The sequence below is a fragment of the Leucoraja erinacea genome, chromosome 5, assembly GCF_028641065.1.
Source record: "Leucoraja erinacea ecotype New England chromosome 5, Leri_hhj_1, whole genome shotgun sequence".
NCBI lineage: Eukaryota > Metazoa > Chordata > Chondrichthyes > Rajiformes > Rajidae > Leucoraja > Leucoraja erinaceus.
This window is the reverse complement of record NC_073381.1, coordinates 39,229,213-39,237,557: the sequence shown is the minus strand read 5'-3', so window position 1 is coordinate 39,237,557 and position 8,345 is coordinate 39,229,213. Positions and strand designations below refer to the sequence as shown.

The window sequence follows — 8,345 nt, the reverse complement described above, 5'->3', positions numbered from 1 at the left end:
ACTTGAGATAGTTTGGCTCGTCACCCGACATTAAGGTTTCTTGTGGCTGACCCATAAGGCTTTTTCTCTCCCTCGAGGATTTCTTATTGTGTCGATGTAGTTCAATAAGTGGGTCATGACACATAACCGTGGTTCAGGTGGGTATGCCCGGAATTCCATGACTAGACCTGATGTTCCTGGTCTGCTCTGTTTGACCAGCCCCTAATGGTAAATGTAACACGGTCTAGTGTTATAACCATATTGTCCGATCGTAGTAGATGGAGGAACTGGACTCTTTGTGCTGAGACAAGGCCATCAGCATGACCGTCTTCAGGGTGGGCTGTTCCAGGGTGAGGGACCTGGCTGGTGACCATCCCCTAAGGTACGTCAGGTCCACACTGACATCCCAGATTTGGGTGTACCTAGGTCTGGGGGATTAGAGTTGAATATGCCTCTCCTGAATTTGATCACCAGCGGGTGGTACCCTATGGCCTGTTGTCCTGGTGCCCGAGTTAAGTAGGCTGACAGAGCACTTCTGGCTGTGTTGATGGCGCAGTAGCTGAGTCCTTCATTGTGGTGAAGACCTGCCAGGAACTCCAGTACAGGTTTTGTTGTAGTCGAATATGTAGTTCCTGTATTTGAATAGTATCTTCCCACTTCTTGATGTTCGCCAAGTATGTTCCCTAGTGGATATGCGATGGGATGCTATCATCGTGTCAATAGTGCTATTTGACAATCCAGGCCCAGCAGTGGTCTTCCCAATTCTGCAACCCAGGCCCAGTAATGGTCTTTTCAAATCTACAACCCAGTAGTTTAATTTATCGTGGCATGGGTGGTTTATGCCTGAACTGGGTGAGTTGATAAGTCTGGGCTATTGGGAAATCATTAGGGTTTTGATGACCATGTCGAGGACCACTGGGAACCATGACTGTGGGTTTGCGTAGTACCCGACTGATGAGGCCGTAGTACCTGACTGATGAGGTAGAAAAAAGGGGAGAACATAGAGATTAAAATTCCCCCCCCCCCCCCCCCCCCCCCCCCCCCCCCCCCCCCCTAGTTCAGTGGGAATGTATTAATTGCCACTGCCTCAAAGTTTGGTTTCATGCGACATACATCGGTACGTGATGATTCAATTGAAATACAGGGAAATCGATATCTGGTGTTCCATATTGCTTTGTATTTTCAGCAAATACTTTGGTTTAATATGTCTGTTTACAGTATTTAGCTCACCTGGTAGGTAAGTTTGCTGATGGTTGAATATGTTTGACGACATACGGTTACCAATTGTTAAATAAATTGTCACATGATATCGATTTTATTCTGCCCAAGTGGTTGGTATATGCCACCACTGTGATGGTGTTCATTTATAAACGAACATGCATATAAATGGTGCACTACTGAATAATATGCTTTTACCAATAGAACGTACTCAATATTTCCAACTAGGTTTATGCCCAGTGTCTATAGTGATGACGACTCCAGATTAGTCCATTTGCCACCATGTTCTGGGTATGGGTATTTAGTTTAAACATTAGAACCTTAGCTCTAATGGAAAAGTTCAAGTTAAGTAGCAGGTAATGTTGCTAATAACTCCCAATTACTCTAGCCACTTGTTGAATGGTTGGTTGATGATGCCATTAATTGTTACAGGTTGTCTCATATGCTGACTCTACTTATGGCAATGTTATAGATGAGTGGGTAGAGTTAATTGAATACCAGATAGTCAATAGTTGTGGATGGTGTCAAAGTAGATCGATCTGGATTGTATGACAGAGCCCAGGCTAAATAAGTTTTAGTAGCTAATGCTGCTGATTAGCTATTGCCATGGATTTGTCTGTTGTTAATATCATAGAGACATGCCATGATGATATGTTCCTTAATAGTGTCAGGGCTGGTTGAATATCTGGGAACAGTTTTGGCTCATATTAGTCATTGTCAATAATTTATACTGCCATAGTTACCCCATCCAGGTAATTTGGTATCTCCGAAATTTTATGAATGGGTACTGAATAGTATGCATCTTTTAAGTTGATGTCTACCATAAAGTATCCTAGGAAATCCATGGTGGCAGTTACAATTTTCCATAAGTGTGTAACCTGGTGAAAATACTCAAGTGGTAATGTCAATGATGGTGCGACATTCACCATCTTTGGGTTTTTTGGTACAGGTACCAAAGGTTCATATTAGGCTTCTTATGACCCCTTGTATATCAATGATGGTGCGACATTCACCATCTTGGGTTTGTTGGCACCAAAGGTTCATATTAGGCTTCTTTATGACCCCTAGTATATCTTCTCCAGCTAGCTAGTCCCTCATGTTCCTTTTTAGCGGCAGGGTAGACCCCTTTGGGGTGCATGCTGAACTGGTAATATATGGTCCCTAGATAAGGGATGTATCAGATATTAAACTAATAAGAACAGATACTACACTTGATCTTAGCCAAAAGGCCGAGAAATGATGGGTTTCTTAATTCAATTTTTATCCTTGAATACTTTTGGTATATAACTACCAAGTGTGATAGTTCTTCATGTTCCCAACCCAGGTGTGGTTCCCCCCCCCCCCCGTTAGTACAAACCCTTCACCTTTTATGTGATGGTAGGAACCATCCTTATCTGTCTTCACTGTTGTTTAGTGGTGTGTTCATTTTTTCGGTTTCTGGTTCCTTGTTTGTAGGGATGGTTTTGTTGGGGGGTGGCGCATTTTCCATGGGGCCCGCTCTGGACCCTGGCCTGAAAGGGCTTACGGGGGTTGGCATGCGGGCCCCGAGCTTTCACCAGTACTTTTAAGTAGACGCCTACTGGTGGACGCGTGGAGGTATTGCTGCCTGGTTTTGTGTGGTGCTCATTCCAGGCCCTGCCCTCTTGATGCCGAATATTTTGGATACTTCGTCCAGTTTCTTAGGCTTGGTTTGGTAACTTAGCCAGATAACAGGATCTGTGGTTGTGAGGTCGGCGTTCTCACAGTCCTGTGAATTTTTTAGGTTGAGGGCAGGTTTTATAACTTCCTTCGAGAAGTTGCGGAGCATACTATGAACGGTAGGGTCAGGTATTTTGCCATACTATCCTGCCCCTCTGGAATGAACATGCAAAAATGATAGCCGACGTCAGGGGTATCAAAATGCAATTTAAGATATTTGGGTTTTAATAGCTATGCTCAATGTACCCCCCAATAATGGTGGACACTTTGAGTAAATGCAATTTAGGGGGGGCGTGATGTAATCCAACGCCTCATGACTACCTGTCTTGGAGAGGTTTTTTGAAAAGAACAGGTAGTAAGCTGGCCATCAGTTGAGACTGAAAAGCCATCTCGTTAGTGGTGAAGCCACATAGCGGCCACACCCAGCAGCTCTTCCTGATCCTGTACCTCAAGCATACTCCCGATGTTGTTCAGCCAGTGACCCCTCTTCTTGACCAGCCAAGCCCTGGACGCCATCGATCCCTCGATATGGGAGATGGCCAGTGCTGTAGTGCACTGGAGTGGGAATGTTATGCTCCCTTGGCGAGCTTGCCCCTGCTCCTGAGGCAAGTATCGCTGGAGTTTTTGGCTCCATGACCTTACTCTAGGCTTGGAGAACAGACACTTACTTGCTCTCGGGCGGTAGTTTGAAGTGCCGATTCCATCTTCCGTATCTGTCTCCAGCCCGAGGTTTGGCTGCTGGCTTTGCTGCTAGAGGCTGCCTGCCGTTTTCGGGCGGCATTTCTGCGGTTCTCGGGCGGCGAGTCTCCTTGTCGGGTTTATGCAGGGATTACCAGCCGATTTTTAGTTTCCCTCCAGCCCGCTGCTGTTGGTCAGACAGCTGTTAGCGGACTGGGCATCGGCTCAGTACCCTGACTGTGGACCGCAGCGTGTGCGGTCCTGGTGCCGCCTCTCCCCCCTCCACTGACGGAACGCTCCTTGCCTGGAGTCGAACGGGGGCCGCTTCCCTCTGTTCTGCTTTGCTATCTCCAGTTCCCCTGGAGCAACAAAGAGGAGCAAAGTAGTGAATAGGGATAGTTGGATAGGGATGAGCAAACCAAGGACTTGTGGAGAGAGTCTCCGCATTCAATCATGGCTGATCTATCTCTCCCTCCTAACCTCATTCTCCTGCCTTCTCTCCATAACCTCGGATACCCATACTAATCAAGAATCTATCTATCTCTGCCTTAAATATAACCACTGACTTTGCTTCCACAGCCTTCTGTGGCAAAGAATTCCACAGATTCACCACCCTCTGATTAAAGAAATTCTTCCTCATCTCCTTCCTAAATGAACATCCTTGAATTCTGAAGCTATGACCTCTAGTCCTAGACTCTCCCATTAGTGGAAATATCCTCTCCACACCCACTATATCCAAGCCTTTCACTATTCTGTACGTTTCAATGAGGTCCCCCCCCCCATTCATCTAATCTCTAATGGCCGGTTCTCACAGTGCGACCTGACGCAAGATGTCACCAGAGTGAAGTGGTCGTGGTCCAGCACGAGTTCCGCACGATATAATGGGGGGTAGATAAAGAGTTCCCATGGTACTCGGCAATTCTGTCATTTGTGCGAGTGACTTGTCCGTCTCCCGATCTTTCCCGTTAATCGTGAATGAACATCGTGGACTGTAGTGTCGTTAATCACGTGGCACAAATGATGTCACTTTTTTCACACACTATATAAATATCCTCCGTTCGTAGAATTGGCTCATTTGCAGACATGCCTATACAAAGTTGGTTCAAGTACAGGCTGGTTGTTATTTTCATTGACGCGCTGTATGCATTAGCGCAACATGTGCATCGAAAACGCTTGCGTGAAGGCAGAAGGGTGAGATTAATTAAAAAGAGAATTAAGAGGAAGTCTCACTGGGTTAAGCCCATGTTTCAACGGTGACATGATTCCTACTTCAAACAAAGAGGGTGTAAAAGCTGTCTGCCACTACTTTTACATTGCAGCTGCAGGGAACAGACAGACTTATAAGATAAATTAAAGATAACTGCAAAAACAGCACTTTTACATCTGTAGCATTGTATGTTTTTAAATCATGGATAACATTAAATTGTTCTCCTGTACATAAACTAATATATTGTTATAGATACTCACATGAGCACCCGGGATACTCCGCAGCCTTCGTCTCCAGCAGGTTGCGCTTTCTCTCCCTATTTCTATAATCCTCTCTGGATTTGTCATAGAGAATCTCATTGCATTGGTACCACTCCACCAGTTCCCCCTCTTGTTCCCTGTTGAAGTTATATGGCCTTACCTTCTGCCATCTTCCCTTTATGTTATCGTCTGCTGAGGCTATTGGGGAGGCAACAGCTACTGGGGAGGCAATCTCAAATCCACCTTGATCACCCTCTCCCTGCTCCAAGGAGCCCACAGGCAGTGGTATCTCTGGCATCTCCTCTTGCCTCTCCACCTGTCTCTCTTGCTGAGTCTCCTCCTCATTTACCTGCATGGCTAAAAACTTTCTGACTTTCTTTGACCCCTTTCTTTGCGCTTTTCTGAGAGGCATCTCTGCAAGTCTTAGTGTGAAAAAGATTCTCAAACAATGACAATTAGGTGGGACGTCCTCGATGGACACATGGTCCATTGGTGATATTGAGACCACCTTTTTTACTCACCTTATGTCCCTTCTGTCAAGCTTCCGGGTTCACCGTTCGCAGGAGTTCCCACGGTACCCGCAAGAGTCATTACGGATATCGCACGGATATCGTACTGGCATCTGCGTTCATACAATGTTGCAACGCTCACCACAAAGTGCTCAAGTCACTCTTGGAGAAATTCAAAAATGTTTGAATTTTCTCCCGACCTTACAAAGTTACACGACTACCTGCCGTTAGCGCCACGGAGGTCCTCGGTGGTCCACGAATGCCGTACTGTTATCGCAGGAGGTTCCCATGATGTTAAACTCTTGTTAGGTCTTGCGTCAGGTCGCACCGTGAGAAAGCCCTTTAAGAAGACTCCAAGCTTCTAAGTTGAGAGAGTTGATGTTGTGGTGACAGTTGGGGGTGAAAAGTTTCCGAGGGTAGAAAGTTGGCAACATTATGGTCAGGAGGAGGAGAAGTGTTGTAGATGGAAAAAATAATCATCAGTCGGGATGGTGTGGGGAGATTGGGGGGCGAGGGTTCCTCGCCAAAGAACTAAACCGAAGGAGGAAGCGGTGGTAGAAGAGCACAAATTCTTGGTGGACTTGGAACTCATTGAGGTGTCGACACAGTGATACCAAGGTAAGGTCTTTGCTGAGGACAGCATTGAGCATTGGATAGTAGTGATGTTGAAGATATGACAAGGTTTTGTGGTTGGGCTCTGATACAGGGTCAGGGGGTGGGGGGCTCTGATACAGGGTCAAGGGGTGGAGGGCTCAGGGGAGGTATCATGGAGGGAGCAGGATGGCACACAGGAGAGAGGGTGTGTACAGAATGGTGTAGGAATGGGGGAGAGGAGTGGGGAGGCATGGTCAGCCTCAGGGGAAGGCTGACAGGACACAGAGGTGTTAGTGTGAAGAGCCTGGAAGTGCCTCCGGCTTGGACGCTGACGTTAGTGTCACCAAAGTTTAGTTTAGTGTTTGACAAAATAAAAAAAAATGCAAATGTAGTGATATAACATTTCATTCTGCCATCACAGAGGTTACATCTTCAAAACTACAAGTAACTTGTTTTCTAAAAACCTTTTTTTGCTATGTCATTAACCAGGTCTATTATTAAGTGCTGTTCACAGTTAGTTGCTGTTACCAGATCTGATGAATATGTTTTCAGTGCAAATTTTCATCACACTTACCGTATCATGCCAGGCCAAAATGAAAGGATTTCTAATGTAAACCATGAAGAAATCACAGTACACTTCCAGCAAAGATTGAGTCAAACTCTCCAGTCACTAGAAAAAGGCAGCAGAAAACAACATGCCTTTATAGTTCTTAAGGCAGAACCTAGTACTTAATAAGGTTCCTTCATGATCATTAGGCAGACACCTCTGTTAATGTTCCAAATCAGCTGAAATTTCCTATTGAAGGTTACCTTGTATCATTCAGCAAAATTGTAACCAATGTTGATTGCTAAAAGGATGTGAGCATCATTTATTGTAAAAATTACTTTTTGTATATACCCATGCAATGATATGATCTCCCTTTAAACCAAACCCACAAAATGCCTGATTCTGATCAAATGTTATAAATCAGTGATGTGATCACACCTCAAAATTTACAAATAAGAAAATCAGGTAATTGCAGATATGCCAATTTCACAATCATGGGCAGTGATTTTTATATAAATGTATGGTAATGTTGGAGAAACTCAGCGGGTGAGGCAGCATTTATGGAGTGAAGGAAATGGGCGACGTTTCGGGTCGGAACCCTTCAGTCTGAAGAAGGGTCTCGACCCGAAACATTGCCTATTTCCTTCGCTCCATAGATGCTGCCTCACCCGCTGAGTTTCTCCAGCATTTTTGTCTACCTTCAATTTTCCAGCATCTGCAGTTCCTTCTTAAACTTGATATAAATGTAACTACTTTTATCAGAGCAATTTTGAATGTTCTGAAGGTCTCACAGTGGATGATAATTCTGCTCTATCTGGTCTCTCAAAAATTTCAGCCCGTTTGTCCCTTTACTCTGACACCACCATTGATCAATCACAGTTCACACTCCCTTCTCCAATGCCAACCCTTAATTCTAATTTTTAAAAAGAGACAAAGTGCTGGAGTAACTCAGTAGGTCAGGCAGCATCCCTGGAGAACATGGATAGGTGATGTTTCGGGTCAGGACCCTTCTTCAGACTGATTAATTCTAATACTAGTTTTCACCTATGGGTGGCGATCTTGTCCAGCATCACATTTTGTTGAAGTATCAGGAAGAATTCCACTGGATTCACTTGTCACCAGATTAATGTCCACTAAAACAGGCAAATCAATGACCTGTTTTCATGATGCTTTCGTGATGCGCGCTTTCATGAAAAAAATCTTCACATCAAAGAATTAATGCTCATGATAAAAGGTATGGCAATAGGGTTTTTATATGAGAAATCAAAATCACGTGACAGTTCAAGAAACAATTTAGTGAGTATGAGAATCTGTTTATTGACTGGATATAGGTCACCCCAGTCTAGCATAAGGCAACACAGTGGGTTTAATCTCACTCTGTATTGCCGTTGCTCAGAATGAACTGTGACGAGGCACCTTGCATCCTTATCCAGACCCACTTTGCAAATAGTTGAGCGACTGTCTCCTCCTCACTCGAACTGTCCCAAGGGCCATTTCCACAAAGGGTAAGTATTGCAGCAAAGCCCAGCTGTCTGGGACATTGAGCAGCAACAGGGCTAGGCCTATCATTTGCCAAACCGGAGATGAGTATAACTTCAGTACGTAGCGGCACTTGGTACATCGGTACCGAGCACAATCTGGTGCAGATGGCAACA

The 8,345-nt window shown here is 44.9% G+C and overlaps 1 pseudogene; it reads right to left on the bottom strand.

Moving 5' to 3' along the window:
• Positions 1-2,324: 2,324 nt before the first annotated feature.
• LOC129697728 (U2 spliceosomal RNA) lies at positions 2,325-2,438 on the bottom strand (annotated as a pseudogene).
• Positions 2,439-8,345: the final 5,907 nt, after the last annotated feature.